Below are 23939 nucleotides of genomic sequence, written 5' to 3'. Positions count from 1 at the left end.
CCATCATTCTCCTTCTTGGTCAAATAGCCATTAGACAGCCTGGAGGTGTGTTTTGGGGTCAAATAGCCATTAGACAACCTGGAGGTGTGTTTTGGGTCATTGTCCTGTTGAAAAACAAATGATAGTCTCACTAAGTGCAAACCAGATTGGATGGCGTATAGCTGCAGAATTCTGTGGTAGCCATGCTGGTTAAGTGTGCCTTGAATTCTAAATAAATCACTGGCAGTGTCACCAGCAAAGCACCCCCACACCACACCTCCTCTTCCATGCTTCATGGTGGGAATCACACATGCGGAGATCATCCGTTCACCTACTCTGCGTCTCACAAAGACATGGTGGTTGGAACCAAAAATCTAATATTTGGACTGATCAGACCAAAGGACAGATTTCCACCGGTCTAATGTCTATTGCTCGTGTTTCTTGTCCCAAGCAAGTCTCTTCTTCTTATTGGTGTCCTTTAGTAGTGGTTTCTTTGCAGCAATTTGACCACGAAGGCCTGATTCACGCAGTCTCCTCTGAACAGTTGATGTTGAGATTGTCACGCCCTGACCTGAGAGAGACGTTTTTCTCTGTTTGGTTAGGTCAGGGTGTGACATGGGGTGGGCATTCTATGTGTTGTATATCTATGTTGTTTTTTCTTTGATTGGCCGAGTATGGTTTCCAATCAGAGGCAGCTGTCATTTGTTGTCTCTGATTGGAAATCATACTTAGGCAGCCCTTTTTCCCATTTTCAGTTGTGGGATCTTGTTTTTGTATTACTGTTAGTAGCCTGCAAGACTTTTCGTTCGTTCGTTGTGTTGTTTATTGTTTTGTTTTTTTGCTGGTTCACCGTTAAATAAATGTTCTGTATTGACTGACCTTCATGTCTTAAAGTAATGATGGACTGTCATTTCTCTTTGCTTATTTGAGCTGTTCTTGCCATAATACGGACTTGGTCTTTTACCAAATAGTGCTATCTTCTATATACAACCCCCACCTTGTCAAAACACAATTGATTGGCTCAAACGCATTAAGTTGGAAAGAAATTCCACAAATGAACTTTTAACAAGGCACACCTGTTAATTGAAATGCATTCCAGGTGACTACCTCATGAAGCTGGTTGAGAGAATGCCAAGAGTGTGCAAAACTGTCATCAAGGCAAAGGGTGGCTACTTTGAAGAATCTCACATATAAAATATATTTAGATTTGTTTAACACTTTATTTGGTTACTACATGATTCCATGTGTTTTTTCATAGTTTCGATGTCGTCACTTTTATTCTACAATGTAGAAAATAGTAAAAATAAAGAAAAACCCTTGAATGAGTTGGTGTGTCCAAACTTTTGACTGGTACTGTATATATAAATATATAATTGGACAATAATCAACATACAAAATAGAAACAAAAGAACAGAAAAATATTTGTCAAAGTGCTAATCCCTTTTAAATTAAATTATTAGAAACAATTACTGACCATACTGCCAGATCTCACCCTTCAGGGTGTGGTGTCAGATCTTACCCTTTAAGGTTTGGTGCCAGATCTCACTCCTTCAAGGTGTGGTGCCAGATCTTACCCTTCAGGGTGTGGTGCCAGATCTTACCCTTCAAGGTTTGGTGCCAGATCTTACCCTTCAGGGTGTGGTGCCAGATCTTACCCTTCAGGGTATGGTGCCAGATCTTACCCTTCAAGGTTTGGTGCCAGATCTCACTCCTTCAAGGCGTGGTGCCAGATATCACCCTTCATGTTGTTGTGCCAGATCTAAACCTTCAAGGTGTGGTGCCAAATCTCACCCTTCAAGGTGTGGTGCCAGATCTTAACCTTCAATGTGTGGTGCCAGATCTCACCCTTCAAGGTATGGTGCTAGATCTTGCCCTTCAAGGTATGGTGCTAGATATTGCCCTTCAAGGTATGGTGCTAGATCTTGCCCTTCAAGGTGTGGTGCTAGATCTTGCCCTTCAAGGTGTGTGGGATAAAGAATAAGCAGTGAGGGGCTTAGAATTATGATAGGGAGAGTAAGCCCTGCCAATGTGTGTATTAGTGTGTGTGTGTGTATTAGTGTGTGTGTGTGTTTCTGTGTATGAGAGCTTCGGCCTCGCCTCTGCCACAGCTAGTCAGAGCCAGCTTGGCTTATTTCAGGGGGAGTGGAGTGTATATGTGTGCGGTGGGGGAAATCGTGTGTGAGTGGAGTCAAACCATTGGCTGAGCCCTTCAGAAGCACAGCCTCATAATTTCTAAGCCAGCGTGTGTGAGCATGAGCACCATCCAGAATTTGTTACTGTTTTGGTATTCCCTTTCGGAGCATTAGCCTGTTTTGGTATTCCCTTTCGGAGCATTAGCCTGTTTTGGTATTCCCTTTCGGAGTATTAGCCTGTTTTGGTATTCCCTTTCGGAGTTTTAGCCTGTTTTGGTATTCCCTTTCGGAGTTTTAGCCTGTTTTGGTATTTCCTTTTGGACTATTAGGCTAAATTGTGCAGAGAGTGGATGTTTGTATTTATAAAGATACTTAGTTATTTGTTGATTTATGTCATTTGGGGGATTCGTGGCTGCGTTACAGCTGAGGGTCATCTTTGGGAGACGGAAGGTAAGTTTGTCTACTAATTTCTCTCTGCCTCAGCTTGTTAATCTTCGGCTTATTTACAACAACATGTGTAGATACTTTTGGAAAAGTTTATTTATTGAGTTTTCACATTTGCATTCATTAACAGTGTCATATGGCAAGTTATTAAAGTGCAGATTCTTTTTGGAGTACTAGTGCTGCTGTCTGAATGAGATGGTGTGATGTCTGAAACTGTATCGTGTCAACACGTGCCATGCACTCCAGTTGTTTTGAGATCAGGTGTATTTGTGCTGAAGGTATTGAGGGTGATGTTAAGCTTCATGAACCTATATGCTCTGAAACAACATACTCAAGGGCTGTCTAAAAGTATGCTGCACTCAGAATTTAGCTGAGAAACTAAACAGACTCGTAATCATCTTATTTGCAAGAAAGGCATTTCACTGTATATGTGCATGTGAAATTAAAACTCAAAACATTGTCTTTGAACAAGGTACAGTTGTCTTGAATGTAAAACAAATCATAAATTTACTTTAATATTATAACAGATCAGAAAATGTAATTACAATCTATTTGTTTATGCAACACAGAAAATGTAAACTTAAACCGTTATCCAATTGAACCTGTCAGAGAACTGTTTACGCAGTTTATAAACTACTGCTAAGAACTACTAATTCTTATTCTGAAAACCATCTACCTGTTTGAGGAGTCTACTTGGCGATACTTGGCGATAGTGAAATGCTTTTAGTGAAAAGTTCCAGGAAAGTGAAACTGTGAAACTTCTAAAAAAGCGTTAATGTTTGCACAAAAGCTTCGAGAGCTCTCAACCTTGAATACATGGCAAGGTATAACCATATATCTCTGCTGTCTCTTTCCAGATGTAGGATCTTAATTTGATTACTCTTTTGTTGATGAGAATTTTCCTGCACAGCAGGAAATGCATACTTGTAGTGTATTCAAGGTTTAAAAAGGCTTCTAAAGTTTGTAATTTCCAATCTTCGAATGTTAGACAAGGTTACTCGTCAGTCAAGTGTGGTTGCTCCAAACCTTTTTTCTTAAAGAGGCCTATTGGGAAAGTCTGCTGGGAGACTCACCTGTCTGACCATGTGGTGTCTGTCGAGTGGTGCGTCACTTGAGGAGAGCAAACCATTCATGAATGGTTGTTTTTCTCTTTATTCATTTTTTTATTCAGGTAGTCTGTCTAGAAGGAAACCTTTCATATACTAAGAAGTATAGGGCAGTATGAATACTTTGTGAACGGATTCGTGGATAGCAAAGTATATGAATGGTGTCATGTCATTATAAAAATGCCGAACAGTTATCCCATACTTCTGTGGTATGTGTGATGTCTTGAAAGCCCCCTCCACCGTCAAAGCTTATTGGTGCTTTTGGAAGTCCTGAGTGCCTTACCAAGTAATTTAATAGTTGATTTACTGTACGTAGCCTACTTACTTTTCTAGTTGCAGCTTATACTACAGAATACCATTGTCACTTAATAAAGAATCATTGGCAGGCATGATATTGTTATTTCCGCTGCCTTTCCATTCCGAAACACAAGTGAAGCCTCATCTCTTAAATGCAAATGACCCTCAACATTATCCGATCACATTCAAATGACTTTTCAGGGGAGACAATGACAGCAGGCTAAGTCGAAGCAAAGTGCCCGGGCTAAAGTATACCAGCTTTAGTGTAAATGGCTTTGGCATACTGTAGAGCCAGCCCATGTATTCAATATATGACATTTATTGCATTGGATAGAGACATGTCATGTATTTATTCAATATTTGACATTTGTTGCTCTGTTCAATACTGTACGGTGCCTTCAGAAAGTATTCTCACCCCTTGACTTTTTCCACATTGCGTTGTATTACAGCCTGAATTTAAAATGGATTACATTGAGATTTTGTATCGCTGGCCTACACACAATACCCCATAATGTCAAAGTGGAATTATGTTTTTAGATGTTTTTACAAATGAATTAAAAATGAAAAGCTGAAATGTCTTGAGTCAATAAGTATTCAACCCCTTTGTCATGGCAAGCCTAAATAAGTTCAGGAGTAAAAATGTGCTTAACAAGTCACATAATAAGTTGCATGGACTCTCACTCTGTGTGCAGTAATAGTGTTTGAATATAATTTTTTAATGACTACCTCATCTCTGTACCCCACACATACAATTATCTGTAATTGTATGTGTGTATGTGTGTAATTGTATAATTGCGATACCCTAGACCCACTCCAATTTGCTTACCGCCCCAATAGGTCACCATCACACTGCACACTGCCCTATCCCATCTGGACAAGAGGAATACCTATGTAAGAATGCTGTTCATTGACTACAGCTCAGCATTTAACACCATAGTACCCTCCCAACTCGTCATTAAGCTTGAGACCCTGGGTCTCGACCCCGCCCTGTACAACTGGGCCCATGGATTCTCTGACGGGCCTCCCCCAGGTGGTGAAGGTAGGAAACAACATCTCCACCCCACTGATCCTCAACACTGGGGCCACACAAGGGTGCGTTCTCAGCCCTCTCCTGTACTCCCTGTTCACCGATGACTGCGTGGCCATGCACGCTTCCAACTCAATCATCAAGTTTGCAGACGACACTACAGTGGTAGGCTTGATTACCAACAACGACGAGACAGCCTACTGGGAGGAGGTGAGGGCCCTCTGAATGTGGTGTCAGGAAAACAACCTCTCACTCAACGTCAACAAAACAAAGGAGATGATTGTGGACTACAGGAAACGGCAGAGGGAGCACCCCCTATCCACATCGATGGGACAGTAGTGGAGAAAGTGGAAAGTTTTAGGTTCCTCGGCGTACACATCACGGACAAACTGAAATGGTCCACCCACACAGACAGTGTGGTGAAGAAGGCGCAGCAGCGCCTCTTCAACCTCAGGAGGCTGAAGAAATTTGGCTTGTCACCGAAAACACTCGAGAGCATCTTGTCGGGCTGTATCACCGCCTGGTACGGCAATTGCACCGCCCTCAACCGCAAGGCTCTCCAGAGGGTAATGCGGTCTGCACAACTACCTGCCCTCCAGGACACCTACAGCACCCGATGTCACAGGAAGACCTAAAAGATCATCAAGGACAACAACCACCCGAGCCACTTCCTGTTCACCCCGCTATCATCCAGAAGGCGAGGTCAGTATCGGTTCATCAAAGCTGGGACCGAGAGACTGAAAAACAGCTTCTATCTCAAGACCATCAGACCGTTAAACAGCCATCACTAACATAGAGTGGCTGCTGCCAACATACAGACTCAAATCTCTGCCCACATAAATAAATGGACTTAATAAAGGTATCACTAGTCACTTTAAATAATGCCACTTTAATAATGTTTACATATCCTACATTACTCATCTCTGTCACGTCCTGACCAGTAAAAAGGGTATTTTGCCATAGTAGAATGGTCAGGGCGTGGCAGGGGGGTTGTTTTGTGTGTGTTTTTTTTTCCTTTTTTCTAGTTTTCATTTTCTATGTTTCATTTTCCAGGTTTGGCCGAGTATGGTTTCCAATCAGTGGCAGGTGTCTTTCGTTGTCTCTGATTGGAAGCCATACTTAGGCAGCCTGTTTTCCTTTGGGTTTTGTGGGTGGTTGTTTTTCGTATTAGTCTTTGTACCTTACGGAACTGTTGGTCGTTGTTTGTTTATTTTGTTTAAGTATTCTCTCAAAAAAATACAAGTTAAAATGAGCACTATACCCGCTGCGCCTTGGTCTGTTCACTACGACGAATGTGACAATCTCATATGTATACACTGTATTCTATACCATCTACTGCATCTTGTCTATGCCACACGCCATCGCTCATCCATATATTTATATGTACATATTCTATTCATCCCTTTACATTTGTGTGTATTTGTGTGTATAAGGTAGTTGTTGTGAATTTGTTAGATTACTTGTTAGATATTACTGCATAGTCAGAATTAGAAGCACAAGCATTTCGCTACACTCACATTAACATCTGATAACCATGTGTATGTGAACAATAAAATAAAATTTGATTTGTAAGGTCCCTTAGTCGAGCAGGGAATTCCAAACACAGATTCAATCACAAATACCAGGGAGGTTTTCCAATGCTTTGCAAAGAAGGACACCTATTGGTAGATGGGTTGGTCACAAACCGGCTCAATTCGGCCTTATGTATTAAAATTTGTAATTGTGTTTTTTACATTGGATTAAAGCAGAGACTCAGAGCTATGAAATGGTATATCATACACTACAGTTGAGGGACAATGGGAAAGTAATTCATCTTTGAAAGTTTATAACCTTGTAACGCCGCTTTTGAGAAAATGGCCCTTGAATGTTTTGGTACACTTACTTGAGAGCTTCTCTTTGTCTACACCCATTCAGTATAGTTCACACCCTCTTAAGCCTAAGCCCCACCCATCTCTTTAAGGATTCACATGTGAGGCCATGTGCTTATCAGAGTGAGTATAGAAGTGTACTAAACAACCAAAGATTTAAAGACTATAGGCTGGTCTATCGACATGTCTGTATACAGTTGTCTCTCTGACATCATGAACATTTTATTGTCGTCCGACATGAAACTTGCCATTGTTGTTATGAAAAAGTATAAACACAAAAATAACAGGCTGCATGACATCAGCAGCCTGGCGGTCCAAAATAGTATAACTGGTGTATTTAACACCAATAAGCCCATCCTTTTTAAAATGTATTTAGTATATGTCAATCTAGCAAACCAGACAACTAAAAGCAACTTTCTAAACCATGTTTTGTTTAGTTTCTAGCTTGTTAGCTGGCTAGCTAACGTTAAGTTAGTTGGCTAGCCAGTTCAAATAATGACCATATTATAATAACTGACAACGTCTTAACTAGCTAATTTGTATTAATTATTACAGGAAAATAAACTCACAACAATATCATTATTTACAAGTTAATGGCGAGCTAATTACAGAAAATTGTTTACGGTTGTGAGTGTGACGACATAAAAGCAAGGCATTCTATCAGTGAATTTTTGAACTTGGACAATGTCTCGTTAGCCTAACATTATATCCTAATTTGACTTTGGTGCAGGTCATGTTGTTCTTCACATTACCGTCTCTGGTAAATGCACAGGATACACATGCACAGGATACAGAAGGTTTAAAAGGTACAGTGAAATGGTTACTTGCATAGTGGAGTCTTTTGTTTAGATAAGTAGCTAGCTAGCTAAACAATGAACAATAATCCCAACTCATAATGTTAGTACCCTACATGAATCTACAGGTAGCTAAAGCTAACCAACTAGGTTCAATGTGAGCTAGCTAGTTACATTAGGCTGTAACTAGCAATGCATTTTTTGGGGGGGGGATCTAATGGATCTAAAATGCAAATAGTATTACTACACAGATGATGCATGTGTCTAGCAATGATCAACAACCAACTTGACAGAGTTTTTTTATGTTGTTGATCCATCCTCAGTTTTCTCCTATCCCAACCATTAAACTCTAAATGTTTTAAAGTCACAATTGGCCTCAGGGTGAAATCCCTGAGTGGTTTCCTTCCTCTTCGTTAACTGAGTTAGGAAGGACACCTGTATCTTTGTAGTGACTGGGTGTATTGATACACCATCCAAAGTGTAAATAATAACTTCACCATGCTCAAAAGGGATATTCAATGTTTTTTTGTGTTTTTTTTTTACCCATCTACCAATAGTTGCCCTTCTTTGTGAGGCATTGGAAAACCTCCCTGGTCTTTGTGGTTGAATCTTTGTTTGAAATTCACTGCTCAACTGAGGGAACTTACAGATAATTGTATATGTGGGGTACAGAGATAAGATAGTGAGTCCATGCAACTTATTATGTGACTTGTTAAGCACATTTTTACTCCTGAACTTATTTAGGCTTTCCATAACAAAGGGGTTGAATACTTATTGACTCAAGACATTTCACCTTTTTATTTTTAATTAATTTGTAAAAATTTGAAAAACATAAATCCACTTTGACATTATGGGGTATTGTGTGTAGGCCAGTGACGAAACGGCTTAATTTAAACCATTTTAGATTCAAGCTGTATGTAACACAACAAAATGTGGAAAAAGTCAAGGGGTGTGAATACTTTCTGAAGGCACTGTAATTCCATTCACCATTGACCAGCTTGTGTCAGAGCAGGCTGGCGCAGCAGTGCTGGGGGGAGGGTTGTGAATATAACACAGGCTGTGTTTTTGGGCCAAAAGGCACACCTGTTAATTGGAATGCATTCCAGATGACTACCTCATGAAGCTGGTTGAGAGAATGCCAAGAGTCTGCAAAGCTGTCATCAAGGCAAAGGGTGACTGTTTTGAAGAATCTCAAATATAAAATATTTTTTGATTTGTTTAACACTTTTTTGGTTACTACATGATTCCATATATGTTACTTCATAGTTACTTCAAAGTCTTCACTTTTATTCCACAATGTAGAAAATAGTAAAAAAATAAATAAGTAGCTGTGTCCAAACTTTTGACTGGTACTGTATATTAATAATAGTGCTCTATTTGCTTCATGCAGAGGTGCTTTTATGAACAGACTTGCTGAGACGTGACACAAACAAGGACACATTTGTCTTTAACAGTTGTTGCAATAATGTTCATACAAGTAAATAGGATTCAACTGAATACAGTATGGTTTGAATATGAGGTCCTATAGGGTGGATATTGAGATGAGGTTAGGTACAGTGGTCGGGGAGAATGACTACACTAAAGCTTATAAACAATGGCGGTACCAGTTACAGATGTGGGATCTTTAATTGAGACAACTTTCTACAACAGGAAAATAGTCCTGCAGCAACTGGAAATGTTAATTACTATGTGGATTGTAATGAATTAGATTTTTTGTAGGGGTTAACCTGTATCCCCCCTTCGTCTACACTGATTGAAATCTGTAAGGGATCATAGCATTCACCTGGATTCACCTGGTCAGTCGATGTCATGGAAAGAGCAGGTCTTCTTAATGTTTTGTCCACTCAGTGTGTTTACACTGTGTTGTGTGTGATGTGCCTCTACAAGGCAACAGTGGTTGAATTATGAAGTAATATTTCTCGCTTGCCCAGAGTGTGACGTGTGTGACAATTATGCTGAAATCACTGATTCGGGTTCGCGACTGTCCACACTGACCTCATGGAAAACATTACCAATGTGAAATCATCACGTTCAATCGCTTGCTGCGCTGACGTTACATTGATTTAATTGATTCAAACATTGTTGATTACACGCAAGCTCTTACCCAATTAGCATCAAAAGAGGCTAAAAGCCATGGTCAAGGGAGTGTGATAAGGTAAGCTTGGCCATATTCTGATGTGACAGGGATTCAGCAGGATTTGGCTTCGATTTGCTTGCCATTTTTTTACGGGTGGACTCACATGCCGATAGGCCAGTTCAGAATGTATGTATGCATATGGTGTAGTTTGAACAGCCCCCCCCACCCCAAAATTGTACTAGAATGAGCAGAACAGGCGTACCCATTCAGGTCAATTACGCCATTATGGGTGGACTGGCGGCCATTTTGAGTGTCCCCATAGCAGTAAAGCAGAAAGTAAGCGATCCTATTTTAATGGCATTTTGTAAGATGTCTTCTGATCTATTGCTCAACCAATTAACTGCTGAAATTGCTCCAGATATTCTAGTTGGAGTAATGAAATTGCATCAGACTGTTAACCAAGCAGTGGAAAATACAGGAATGGATGAAAAACAGTATGGTTAACGTACATGTCACATGTTCTGGGGCTGTCCCAAATGGCACAATATTGCCTATAGTGCACTACTTTTGTGAAGTGAATTAAAGTAGTGCACTATGTAGTGTATACAGTGCCTTCAGAAAGTATTGTGACCCCTTAACTTTTTCCATATTTTGTTGAGTTACAGCCTTATTTTTTTTAAATTGATTAAATAAAACATTTTCCTTAGAAATCTACACACAATACCCCATAATGAAACAGCGAAAACAGGTTTTTTGAATTATTTTTCATATTTATAAAAAATATAAAACAGAAATATCTTATTTACATAAGTATTCAGACCATTTGCTATGAGACTCGAAATTGAGCTCAGGTGTATCCTGTTTCCATTGATCATCCTTGAGATGTTTCTACAACTTGATTGGAGTCCACCTGTGGTAAATTCAATTGATTGGACATGATTTGGAAAGGCACACACCTGTCTATATAAGGTCCCACAGTTGACAGTGCATGTCAGAGCAAGAACCAAGCCATCGAAGGAATTGTCCGTAGAGCTCAGAGACATGATTGTGTCGAGGCACAGATCTGCCAAAGCAGCAACTACTCTTCCTGGGGTCCAGCAAAATTAAGACAGTTTATACAATTTTAAAAACATTACAATACATTCACATATTTCACAACACACTGTGTGCCCTCAAGCCCCTACTCCAGCACTACCACATATCTTCAGTACTAAATCCATGTGTATGTATAGTGCGTATGCTATCGTGTGTGTGTGTGAATGCATGTGTCTGTGCCAATGTTAGTGTTTCTTCACAGTCCCCGCTGTTCCATAAGGTGTTTTTTATCTGTTTTTTAAATCTAATTTTACTGCTTGCGTCAGTTACTTGATGTGGAATAGAGTTCCATGTAGTCATGGCTCTATGTAGTACTGTGTGCCTCCCATAGTCTGTTCTGGACTTGGGGACTGTGAAGAGACCTCTTGTGGCATGTCTTGTGGGGTATACATGGGTGTCCGAGCTGTGTGCCAGTAGTTTAGACAGACAGCTCAGTGCATTCAAAATGTCAATACCTCTCATGAATACAAGTAGTGATGCGGTCAATCTCTCCTCCACTTTGAGCCAGGAGAGACTGACATGTATATTATTCATATTAGCTCTCTGTGTACATCCAAGGGCCAGCCGTGCTGCCCTGTTCTGAGCCAATTGCAATTTTCCTAAGTCCTTTTTTGTGGCACCTGAGCGCACAACTGAACTGTAGTCAAGGTGTGACAAAACTAGGGCCTGTAGGACCTGCCTTGTTGATAGTGTTGTTAAGAAGGCAGAGAATCGCTTTATTATAGACAGACTTCTCCCCATCTTAGCTACTACTGCATCAATATGTTTTGACCATGACAGTTTACAATCTAGGGTTACTCCAAGCAGTTTATTAATCTCAACTTGCTCAATTTCCACATGATTTATTACACGATTTAGTTGAGGTTTAGGGTTTAGTGAGGGTTTTGTTCCAAATACCATGCCTTTAGTTTTAGAAATATTTAGGGCTAACTTATTCCTTGCCACCCACTCTGAAACTAACTGCAGCTCTTTGTTGAGTGTTGCAGTCATTTCAGTTGCTGTAGTAGCTGACGTGTATAGTGTTGAGTCATCCGCATACATAGACACTCTGGCTTTACTCAAAGTCAGTGGCATGTCGTTAGTAAAAATTGAAAAAAAGCAAGGGGCCTAAACAGCAACCCTGGGGAATTCCTGATTCTAACTGGATTATATTTGAGAGGCTTCCATTAAAGAACACCCTCTGTGTTCTGTTATACAAGTAACTCTTTATCCACATTATAGCAGGGGGTGTAAAGCCATAACACATGTGTTTTTCCAGCAGCAGCCTATGATCGATAATGTCAAAAGCTGCACTGAAGTCTAACAAGACAGCCCCCACAATCATTTTATCATCAGTTTCTCTCAGCCAATCATCAGTCATTTGAGTAAGTGCTGTGCTGGTTGAGTGAAATTGCACATCTATAAGCATGCTGAAATTCTGTTGTTAATTTGTTTACTGTGAAATAGCATTGTATCTGGTCAAACACTTTTTTCCCCAGAAGTTTACTAAGGGTTGGTAACAGGCTGATTGGTCGGCTATTTGAGCCAGTAAAGGGGGCTTTACTATTCTTGGGTAGCGGAATGACTTTAGCTTCCCTCCAGGCCTGAGGGCACACACTCTTTAGTAGGCTTAAATTGAACATGTGGCAAATAGGAGTGGCAATATCGTCTGCTATTATCCTCAGTAATTTTCCATCCAGATTGTCAGACCCTGGTGGATTGTCATTGTTGATAGACAATTGAAGGATTAGAGATCCCCAAAAACACAGTGGCCTCCATAATTTTAAAATGGAAAAAGTTTGGAACCACCAAGACTCTTCCTAGAGCTGGCCAAACTGAGCAATCGGGGAAGAAGGACCTTGGTCAGGGAGGTGACCAAGAACCCGATGGTCGCTTTGACAGAGCTCTAAAGTTCCTCTGTGGAGATGGGAGAATCTTCCAGAAGGACAACCATCTCTCCAGCACTCCACCAATCAGGCCTTCATGGAAGAGTGACCAGATGGAAAGATGGAAGTCACTCCTCAGTAAAAGGCACATGACAGCTCGCTTGGAGTTTGCCAAAAGGCACGTGAAGACTCTCAGACTGTGAGAAACATGATTCTCTGGTCTGATGAAACCAAGATTGAACTCTTTGGCCTGAATGCCAAGCGTCACTTCTGGAGGAAACCTGGCACCATCCCTACGGTGAAACATGGTGGTGGCAGCATCATGCTGTTGGGATGTTTTTCAGTGGCAGGGACTGTGAGACTAGTCAGGATCGAGGCACAGACGAACAGAGAGATCCTTTATGAAAACCTGCTCCAGATCAATCAGGACTTCAGACTGGGGCGAAGGTTCACCTTCCAACAGGACAACGACCCTAAGCACACAGCCAAGACACTGCATGAGTGACTTCGGGACAAGTCTCTGAATGTCCTTGAGTGCCCCAGCCAGATCCCAGACTTGAACCCGATCTAACATCTCTGGAGAGACCTGAAAATAGCTGTGCAACAACGCTCCCTATCCAACCTGACAGAGCTTGAGAGGATCTGCAGAGAAGAATGGGAGAAACTCCCCAAATACAGGTGTGCCAAGTTTGTAGCGTCATACCCAAGAAGACTCGAGGCTGTAATCGCTGCCAAACGTGTTTCAACAAAGTACTGAGTAAAGTGTCTGAATACTTATGGTATGTAAATGTGATATTTTTTTATTTTTTTAAGTTAACAAACATTTCTAAAAACCTGTTTTTGCTTTGTTATTATGGGGGTATTGTGTGTAGATTGATGAGGGGGAAAAACTATTTAATACATTTTTGAATAAGGCTGTAACATAACAAAATTTGGAAAAAGTAAAGTGGTCTGAATACTTTCTGAAGGCACTGTAGGTTGTCATTTGGGCCGTGACCTGGATGATGTGGGAAACATATTGACACATAGAGCTGCTCTTTCCCAGGGTGCAGTGGGCTCTTTCCCAGGCTGCTGTGGTCTCTAACATCAAGGCTGATGGACACTTTCCATGGTTCCTCTCCCTCCCACGGGGCACACCACGTTATTTCAATGTGGAGAATTGGGTAATATTTGGTAGCTACGTTGATCAATGAGATTACAACCTATTTTCAAAAACACAGACAAAAGTTTGTTCAACTCCCAATGTGTTATCACTATCCTTTCAACCATCTAAAAGCAAAACCAAATTCCAATGGAAAATGAATGTCTGATTTTTGGTTTAGTTGTCACCTAAATGCATTATCACTGCGCTTTCAACCATTTAAAAGCACACCAAAGTTCAAATGGGAATATAATGTCAGATATTTTGTTTTTTTATATAACAGTTTAATGTGTTATCGCTGTGCTTGATCTAATAGCATAACTAAATGACCCAGACTGCAGATAACTGTGGCTCAGTTTGTAGAGCATGGTGTTTGCAACGGTGTTTGCAACGCCAGGGTTGTGGGTTCGATTCCCACAGGGGGCCAGTACGGGAAAAAAAATAATTATGAAATGATTTGAAATGTATGCATTCACTACTGTAAGTCGCTTTGGATAAGAGCGTCTGCTAAATGACGTATGGTGCAAGTGATCAATGCCGTTTGAGATTCTGTGCAGATTATTTTAGCAATTGTGAAGATTTCCACAGACCTGCGACCCTGAACATGAGCGCTTTCTATGATTACATAAGATATTTATTGTTTCAGTAACCTCAAAATGTGGCCATGGTTGTGTTACTCATTTTAAGGTTGAATAAATACTGTTACATTAGTTTGTATGATAGCCTTAACATTAGGCTATTTACTGTCTTACAAAACTCAACCAAATATCCCCATTTATAGGAGATGTGTCTACTGCTTGGATAGTTCCATCTGAGGAACTGGCTTAATCCCATTCTTGAACTTGTATTTTTGAAATCAACCGACAAACAGTGCCCACAAAGTGTTAGGGCCTGCATAAAGCTGTCCCAACAGCAGAGTCCCAACAGCAGTGCCAACCAGTCCCTACACCTTATCACTGTTACACCTGGCTATCAGCAGAGCCTTGTCTGGCAGCGAAACAGTTAATTCATCTTAATTTACTGCCTTTTAAAAAACATAGCTGACATGGCTGCCTTGCTTAAACATGTGTGGTTTCTACTGACAATTGAGATGTACAAACTATGGCATAAGGGGACGATGAGCGGACAAGAGGAAATCTGTCATTTCGATTAAGACATTGATGGACGTAGTCAATATAACTATTTGTTCAGCACTTTTGAAATGTACAGCGACAGAATTCAGAACATGGGCCATTCTTACAGTACTCTCCCTGTACACCAAGTCAGAACCGTAGGATACATAAAAGTTGGCATATAAGCAGACAATGAAATCTCTTACAATATTCAATGATGACATTTCTCTAAAACAGGCTATAGGCTACATGTGCACCACCAAGTTAGAACAGTAGGCTAAATTATGAGAGGAAAAGGGATCAAATTATTAGCCTGAAGCACATGGGCTACTGACAGTTTACAACACAACATACACTTAGTATTACTTTCTTAGCCACAGTATACATATCCCTGGCATTTTACATCATTTATGCAGCAACATACAAGACATTTTTGGACTCACCTTGTTGTGCTGTGCTCACTTGAACAGGAAGGTTGCGTGGCAGTCCTTCGTGGGAAAAATGCTTCATTAAACTTTCATCAAACTGGGAACTCTGAAAAAACCAGGTTGAATCATGACGTCAGTGATCTTCAGGTCGGAGCTCTAGAACGAGGTCTGAGTTCCAGACGTAGAATTCTGAGTTGGATGACCGTTTTCCCAGTCGGAGCGCGTCGTTATTTCTGAGTTCCCAGTTGTCTTGAACTCACTGAAGTCTGAGATTTCCCAGTTCTTAGTTCCCAGTTGTCTGAGATTTTCCAGTTGCGAGTTTCCAGTTGTTTTGAAAGGTGCAGAAGTCATGCTGGATTGACAGCATGGCGGATGTTGAATGTTTATCCTTTTAAGCTTGGAAAAGAGACCCCTAAACCCAGACTTGGACCACACATCCACTCCACTGAATGGCAGGCTAGAAATTGCTTTGCAATGTTAGCCACTTATTCCTTTCAAAGCACTCATTGTTGAATTTGTGATTTCCAACTTGTTGTGTAATGTTTCTGTACAATGGCCGATGAGCACTGATACGTTATATCTATAATTTCTCTACATTTTTTCTATTCATATGGACTGAAAAGGATTTGCCAGTAGATTGCCGACTTGATTCATGATGATGACTGCTAGCTAAGATTTTGAAAGTATGATGTTGACATGATCAGTCCAATCAAAGCTACTCTACATATAACGCGATTTGACGTCATTTTACCTGTGACTTTGAGCCTTCTTGGATGGGCACTTCTAATGTAACTCAAGCCAAGGGGCTTGAATGTTCGAGTTCTCCCCGTAGATTTTGCGGCGACATAGTGTCCCCATGAGTGACAGAACACTGAGCCAATCACAGTGTAACTAGAGAACATTACCAACCCCTACGCTCCGTATTTTCCGCTGGCTGCCCCACCACCACAGAAAGCACTGAGCTCAAGAAAGCAAAAAAGAGACTATGTTTGTGTGCTAATTAACTAAATTATTTATTTATTTTTACATTGTTTTCAAACTGATATGAGACACGGATTAATGCCAAAATTAATGCTAAAATAAAAGGCACACACAAAAACAACAAAAAGTGAATGAGGTGTCGCCACTACCATGATGAAATAATCCTGTGGTTGAAATTTTACCCTCAATGCAACAGTTGATAATGTTTTTCAAATAGATTTCAAGTCACAATACTTTGACAGTTTACATTGAAACAATGTTGATTTAACCATTTAGTGCCCTGGGGGCTGTGTCTCAACAGGATCAAGGACCTCAATGTTATTTTTGTTATTTAACTAGGCAAGTCAGTTATGAACAAATTCTTATTTACAATGACGGCCTACCCTGGCCAATTGTGCACTGCTCTATGGAACTCCCAATCACAGCCAGAAGTGATACAGCCTGGATTTGAACCAGGGACCGTAGTGACACCTCTTGCACTGAGATGCAGTGCCTTAGACCACTGTGCCACTCAGGAGCCCTATGGATGTTCCTGGAAATGTGTTTCTGCTTATGAGACAAGTACACCTAGTTAAGGTTGTTCCACACTGTCATTTAGTGCACTACCTGTGGCCAGGGCTCTGGTCAAAAGTAGTGCACTATAAATGGAATAGGGTGCCATTTCGGATGTAGTCAAAAAGTGAAGTAGAAATGATTCAACCATGATTCTTCAGAAGGCAGGACAGGACAAACAATGACCGGTAAAAGACACATTGAAGTTTCACATTCAGATATTTACTTTGCCTGCCATACCTAGCATTTTTGTGGTTGCCAATTCATTCCTAATTGCCAGTCATGTTTTGTGCCTGCAACTGCCATGTTCATCGCTATAAATCGTGATGAGCCAGTTTACAGGGCAATGTTGGCGTTTGCTATTCCTGTCATTGCCTGTCATGTGCTACAGTGCCTATTGTGCCTCAAGCCTCACTCTGTCTCCTGATGTCAAATGCTCCACACCCCCACCTTGCTATCTCTTTTTTTCTATCTCTCTCTCTCTCTCTCTCTCTCTCTCTCTCTCTCTCTCTCTCTCTCTCTCTCTCTCTCTCTCTCTCTCTCTCTCTCTCTCTCTCTCTCTCTCTCTCTCTCTCTCTCTCTCTCTCTCTCTCTCTCTCTCTCTCTCTCTCTCTCTCTCTCTCTCTCTCACACAAACACATACACATACATGTACACACCTTGCAGCTCTACAATTTCACTGGAAATCTAACAGGGTGTCTGAAGGAGTGCCAAGGCAGATTTGTCTAAGCTTTCCAAGTGTCTCTGTCGCTGTTTGATGGTTGAGAGAGCTGTTGTGTACCAGAGGGGGAGAAGGGAGGCAGAGAGGGAAAGTGACAAGAGGGAAGCTTAGAGGTCCTTTCTGTAGGCTACCTACAGCTCTGATGGGATATGTTGATTATGTTGTCACAAAGGGGTGAGAGGTCAATCCAAATGGAGAGAATATCTGCTCCAGGGACAAACACAAGGCATGTAACACAGGGAGGACAACATTCACTGCTCTCTTTCAGGAAATCATGAGCAGTTCTAGTAGAGATATTGGTGATATACAGTGCCTTCGGAAATTATTCAGACCCCTTGACTTTTTCCACTTTTTGTTACGTTGCAGCGTTATTCTAAAATTAATATAAATATTTTTTTCCCCTCATCAATCTAGACACAATACCCCATAATGACAAACCAAAAACAGATTTTTAGACATTGTTGCTAAATTATAGATTATTTAAAACCCGGAAATATCACATTTACATACGTATTCAGACACTTTACTCAGTACTTTGTTGAAGCACGTTTGGCAGCGATTACAGCCTCAAGTCTTCTTGGGTATGACACTACAAGCTTGGCACACCTGTGTCTAGGGAGTTTCTCCCATTCTTCTCTGCAGATCCTCTCAAGCTCTGTCAGGTTGGATGGGGACTGTTGCTGCACAGCTATTTTCAGGTCTCTCCAGAGATGTTTGATCAGGTTTAAGTCCGTGCTCTGGCTGGGCCACTTAAGGACATTCAGAGACTTGTCCCGAAGCCACTCCTGCGTTGCCTTGGCTGTGTGCTTGTCCTGTTGTAAGATGAACCTTTGCCCCAGTCTGAGGTCCTAAGAGCTCTGGAGCAGGTTTTCACCAAGGATCTCTCTGTACTTTGCTGAGTTCATCTTTGCCTCGATCATGACTAGTCTCCCAGTCCCTGTCGCTGAAAACATCCCCACAGCATGATGCTGCCACCACAATGCTTCACCGTAGGGATGGTGCCAGGTTTCCTCCAGATGTGACGCTTGGTATTCAGGCCAAAGAGTACAATCTTGGTTTCATCAGACCAGAGAATCTTGTTTCTCATGGTCCGAGAGTTTTCAGGTGCCTTTTGGCAAACTCCAAGCGGGCTGTCAGGTGCCTTTTACTGAGGAGTGGCTTCCGTCTGGCCACTCTACCATAAAGGCCTGATTGGTGGAATGCTGCAGAGATGGTTGTTCTTCTGGAAGGTTCTCCCATCTCGGGTTCTTGGTCACCTCCCTGACCAAGGCCCTTCTCCCCCGATTGTTTAGTTTGGCCGGGCGGCCAGCTCTAGGAAGATTCTTGGTGGTTCCAAACTTCTTCCATTTAAGAATGATGGAGTCCACTGTGTTCTTGGGGACCTTCAATGCTGCAGACATTTTTTGGTACCCTTCCCCAGATCTGTTCATCTACACAATCTTGTCTCTGCGCTCTACAGACAATTCCTTCAACCTCAGGGCTTGGTTTTTGCTCTGACATGAACTGTCAACTCTGTGACCTTCTATATACAGGTGTGTGCCTTTCCAAATCATGTCCAATCAATTTGAATTTACTACAGATAATCAAGAAGTAGAAACATCTCAAGGATGATCAATGGAAACAGGATGCACCCGAGATCAATTTCAACTCTCATACTAAAGGGTCTGAATACTTATGTAAATAAGATATTTCTGTTTTTAATATTTAATACATTTGCAAAAGATTTAAAAAATCAGTTTTTGCTTTGTCATTATGGGGTATTGTGATGTCATTATGGGGTATTGTGATGTCATTATAGGGTATTGTGTGCAAATTGTTGAGGATTTAAAAAAATGTAATTAATCAATTTTAGAGTAAGGCTGTAACGTAACAAAATGTGGAAAAAGTCAAGGGGTCTCAATACTTTCATAAGGCACTGTAGGATGGAGAAAACCTGGAAATTGTAGTAACATCTAACATCTTCTAACCTTAGAATACAGTGCGTTCAGGCTTAAGTCAATCAACACTAAACCACAATTCTCGAGTTGCTCTTAGTCATTTCCACATGTTACAAGTTATCCTGCCAAAGACATGGGCTAAGCTATTTGTACACGTGTTTGGGAAGCTGCAATTACGACCCAAAATAACCAACTAGCTTGTGAGCGTTTTTTTTTCTGAACTGAAAGCAGAGGGGCCAGTGGTCCTCGGGGAACGTGTGTATTTCTGAATAACCAAAGTAGGTGGACACAAGCCATCTTTCCATTTCTTCACTCTCCGCAGACTATGGAAGCGATTTGTTTGCGGCCACAAAAACATCACTTGTTTCCCTTGGTGATTCCTGTGTGTAATGATACACTTGTGAGGGTGGTTGTTAAGCACTGTAATAAGCCTGTCTTCACCCGTCTTTTCTGTATTTTCTTGTCCTGGAAAGACAAATGACTTCCTAACTATATTATCAGTTCCTAAATGAGTTCCAAAGTCCACTGTACTAAATGTGAAAGCGCTTTTGTGCAGCTCGTTGCGGTTCGCGCAAGTGCTCTCTCATTCATTATAAGATAAAGAGGGATTCCAACTAACAGAACCGTGTGTCTTTGATACTGTAAGTTTGTAACACAGAGAAAGAATCCCAGGTTCTTGAATGAGACGTCGTAAGATGTATCATGACAGCCAACATTTGTCCATGTGACGCACACGTATGAGTTGGCCGACGCATTCCAAACAAAGATCCATTCACAATTATGGGATTACTTTGGGAAGTGGACGAGTGGTAAGGACTACAACGTAATTATGGACAGAAATTGGCACAGAAGGTGCTGAGGGCCCATAGAAAGCAGAACTACTGGATAATACAAATCACTCACAGGTATGCTAAGCATCGACAGGCCAGAGGGAACGAGACCACCAAAATGTTAGATAAACATTGTATATCTATTCCACACAAACAAACAGTTAAGGATGTTTTTCAATCTACTGTCTAAATTGTCAAAATAAAATATTCTGCTACTTTTGCCAAACCCCTACAGAGCAAAATGCCATGACATGCATTTCTTTAGCCAATATTCTTAGAGAGGAATTAATGAAGTCCTCTTCCCCATTACAGTAACATAAGTCTTATTCCCCATTACAGTAACAGAAGTCTTCTTCCCCCCATTACAGTAACAGAAGTCTTCTTCCCCATTTCAGTAAGAGAAGTCTTCTTCCCCATTTCAGTAAGAGAAGTCTTCTTCCCCATTTCAGTAACAGAAGTCTTCTTCCCCATTTCAGTAACAGAAGTCTTCTTCCCCCCATTTCAGTAACAGAAGTCTTCTTCCCCCCATTACAGTAACAGAAGTCTTCTTCCCCCATTACAGTAACAGAAGTCTTCTTCCTCCCATTTCAGTAACAGAAGTCTTCTTCCCCCATTTCAGTAACAGAAGTCTTTTTCCCCCATTTCAGTAACATAAGTCTTCTTCCCCCATTTCAGTAACAGAAGTCTTCTTCCTCCCATTTCAGTAACAGAAGTCTTCTTCCCCCCATTTCAGTAACAGAAGTCTTCTTCCCCCCATTTTAGTAACAGAAGTCCTCTTCCCCATTACAGTAACAGAAGTCTTCTTCCCCCCATTACAGTAACAGAAGTCTTCTTCCCCTCATTACAGTAACAGAGGCTCCCCCCACCCCATTACAGTAACGGAGGCCCTTCATCCCCCACCACCGCCATTACACTGACGGAGGCCTTTCTCCCCCATATTACAATAACGGCGCCCCCCCATTACGGTAACAGAGGCCCTTTTTCCCCCCATTACAGTAACATAGGCTCTTATTCCCCCCATTACAGTAACAGAGGCTCCCCCCACCCCATTACAGTAACAGAGGCTCTTCTTCCCCCCCATTACAGTAAGAGAGGCTCTTCTTCCCCCATTACAGTAACAAAGGCTCTTCTTCCCCCCATTACAGTAACAGAGGCTCTTCTTCCCCCCATTACAGTAACGGAGGCCCTTCTTCCCCCCATTACAGTAAGAGAGGCTCTTCTTCCCCCATTACAGTAACAAAGGCTCTTCTTCCCCCCATTACAGTAAGAGAGGCTCTTCTTCCCCCATTACAGTAACAAAGGCCCTTCTTCCCCCCATTACAGTAACAGAGGCTCTTCTTCCCCCCATTACAGTAAGAGAGGCTCTTCTTCCCCATTACAGTAACAAAGGCTCTTCTTCCCCCCATTACAGTAAGAGAGGCTCTTCTTCCCCCATTACAGTTACAAAGGCTCTTCTTCCCCCATTACAGTAACAGAGGCTTTTCTTCCCCCCATTACAGTAAGAGAGGCTCTTCTTCCCCCATTACAGTAACAAAGGCCCTTCTTCCCCCCATTACAGTAACAGAGGCTCTTCTTCCCCCCATTACAGTAAGAGAGGCTCTTCTTCCCCCATTACAGTTACAAAGGCTCTTCTTCCCCCCATTACAGTAACAGAGGCTTTTCTTCCCCCCATTACAGTAACGGAGGCCCTTCTTCCCCCCATTACAGTAACAGAGGCTCTTCTTCCCCCCATTACAGTAAGAGAGGTTCTTCGCCCCCCCATTACAGTAACGGAGGCCCTTTTGATGTTGATCAGACATGACAAAGGACAGCAGGCACGTTGTACGCTCTCAGCTGTTCTGGCTCTGCCCATGCCTTGTGCAAACACACCACTGCAGTGTGTGTGTGCGTGTGTGTGTGTGTGTGTGTGTGTGTGTGTGTGTGTGTGTGTGTGTGTGTGTGTGTGTGTGTGTGTGTGTGTGTGTGTGTGTGTGTGTGTGTGTGTGTAGGAAACTGCCATTGCTTGCCTAGGTCACTCTCTCCACTCAGAGAAAGTACAAAGGCTGCATCACTATGTTCCAGGAGGACTTTGTCACAGAGAAGCACACAGAGAAGCAACAGTAAAGAGAAAGAAACATGAGAAAGAACGAGATGGGAGGGAAGGACAAATGGAGAGGGAGAAAGAGAGAAGCGATAGATGGAATTGGAGTCTACAGTTTCATTAAAGGCATAGTCCTATAATGATAATGCCCTTTTAGTGTAAGAGCTATTTGAAAAAGACCACCTGAAATTTTAGCCTGTTTAGGTGGGATGGAGTTTTGTCCTGTCTGGTGACATTACAAGGCAGTAAATTAGATAATAGACCAATAATAAAGAAAGCTCCATACCTCTCTGCCAATAGCAGCTAGTTTTCCCCTCCCCACTAAGATCACTCCCAGATAGTCCTAGCAAAACTAATGCTTGAGAAATTGCTCTTGCTAGAAGCAATTTTTTTTTAAAGTTTCTTAAAAACTTTAATTGAAACAATCACAGTAAAGTACTTAATTGTTACCCAGAAATGATTTGATATTGACTGCATTGTTGTCATATGAACGAGACCAAGGCGCAGCGTGCGTATCGTTCCACATCTTTATTTATATGTGAAACTATGCAATACATACAATAAACTATAAAAAAACAAAACGTGACGAAGAGGTGCAACATGCACTAACTCTAAATAATCTCCCACAAACACTAGTGGGAAAAACAACAACTTAAATATGATCCCCAATTAGAGACAACGATGACCAGCTGCCTCTAATTGGGAATCATACGAAAACCACAACCTAGAAAAAGAACCTAGAACACAACCTAGAAAATTAAACTAGACAAAAACCCCAACATAGAAAAAAGAACCTAGAACACAACATAGAAAATTTAAACTAGACAAAAACCCCAACATAGAAAAAAGAAACTAGAACCAAACATCTAAATAAATACACTAGACAAAACCCCCCAGTCATGCCCTGACCTACTCTACCATAGAAAAATACGAGCTCTCTATGGTCAGGACGTGACAGTTGTGCCTTTTAATGAAAATACTGTGGCTACAACAAATACTAATTTGTTACTTGTACAACCTTCAGCGTATGTCACAACACTATGACATAACATCACATTGAATTTGAATGTCGCACAATTTCCACCACGGGAAAAAGCATTCCCCATATAATGTTCCGTGATCAATAGCCACAGATAGTGGAACATATGAATGGACATTGTTGACTTAGGCAAATTACACGTTTCCACTGGCGCCAGTTGAGCCGTGACAACTGTGACACTGGCCAGTCCCTGAGTGACATATACATTTTAGACATTTAGGAGAAGCTCTTATTCAGAGCGACTTACAGTAGTGAGTGCATACATTTGTGTACTTTTTCATACTTTTTGGCATCATTCTACTGTAGCTTGTCACTTGAGTTCTGCTGTGACAGTGTCCAGTGTTTGTTCGACAATACACTGCAACACCCTTCCCACTGATCACAGTCCTCTTTGGCATAGCTGTGTGGAACGGACATTATGCTTTATACAAGTG

At 41.4% G+C, this 23939-nt stretch overlaps 1 pseudogene; it reads left to right on the top strand.

Moving 5' to 3' along the window:
• The first annotated feature begins 2244 nt into the window (after positions 1–2244).
• The window catches only part of LOC115160068 (cAMP-specific 3',5'-cyclic phosphodiesterase 4D-like), a 359418-nt pseudogene continuing 337723 nt past the window's right edge, over positions 2245–23939 (top strand).

Source organism: Salmo trutta, chromosome 23 (assembly GCF_901001165.1).
Source record: "Salmo trutta chromosome 23, fSalTru1.1, whole genome shotgun sequence".
NCBI lineage: Eukaryota > Metazoa > Chordata > Actinopteri > Salmoniformes > Salmonidae > Salmo > Salmo trutta.
Note: the sequence above shows the minus strand (reverse complement) of the source record. Positions and strands in the feature narration are given on the sequence as shown.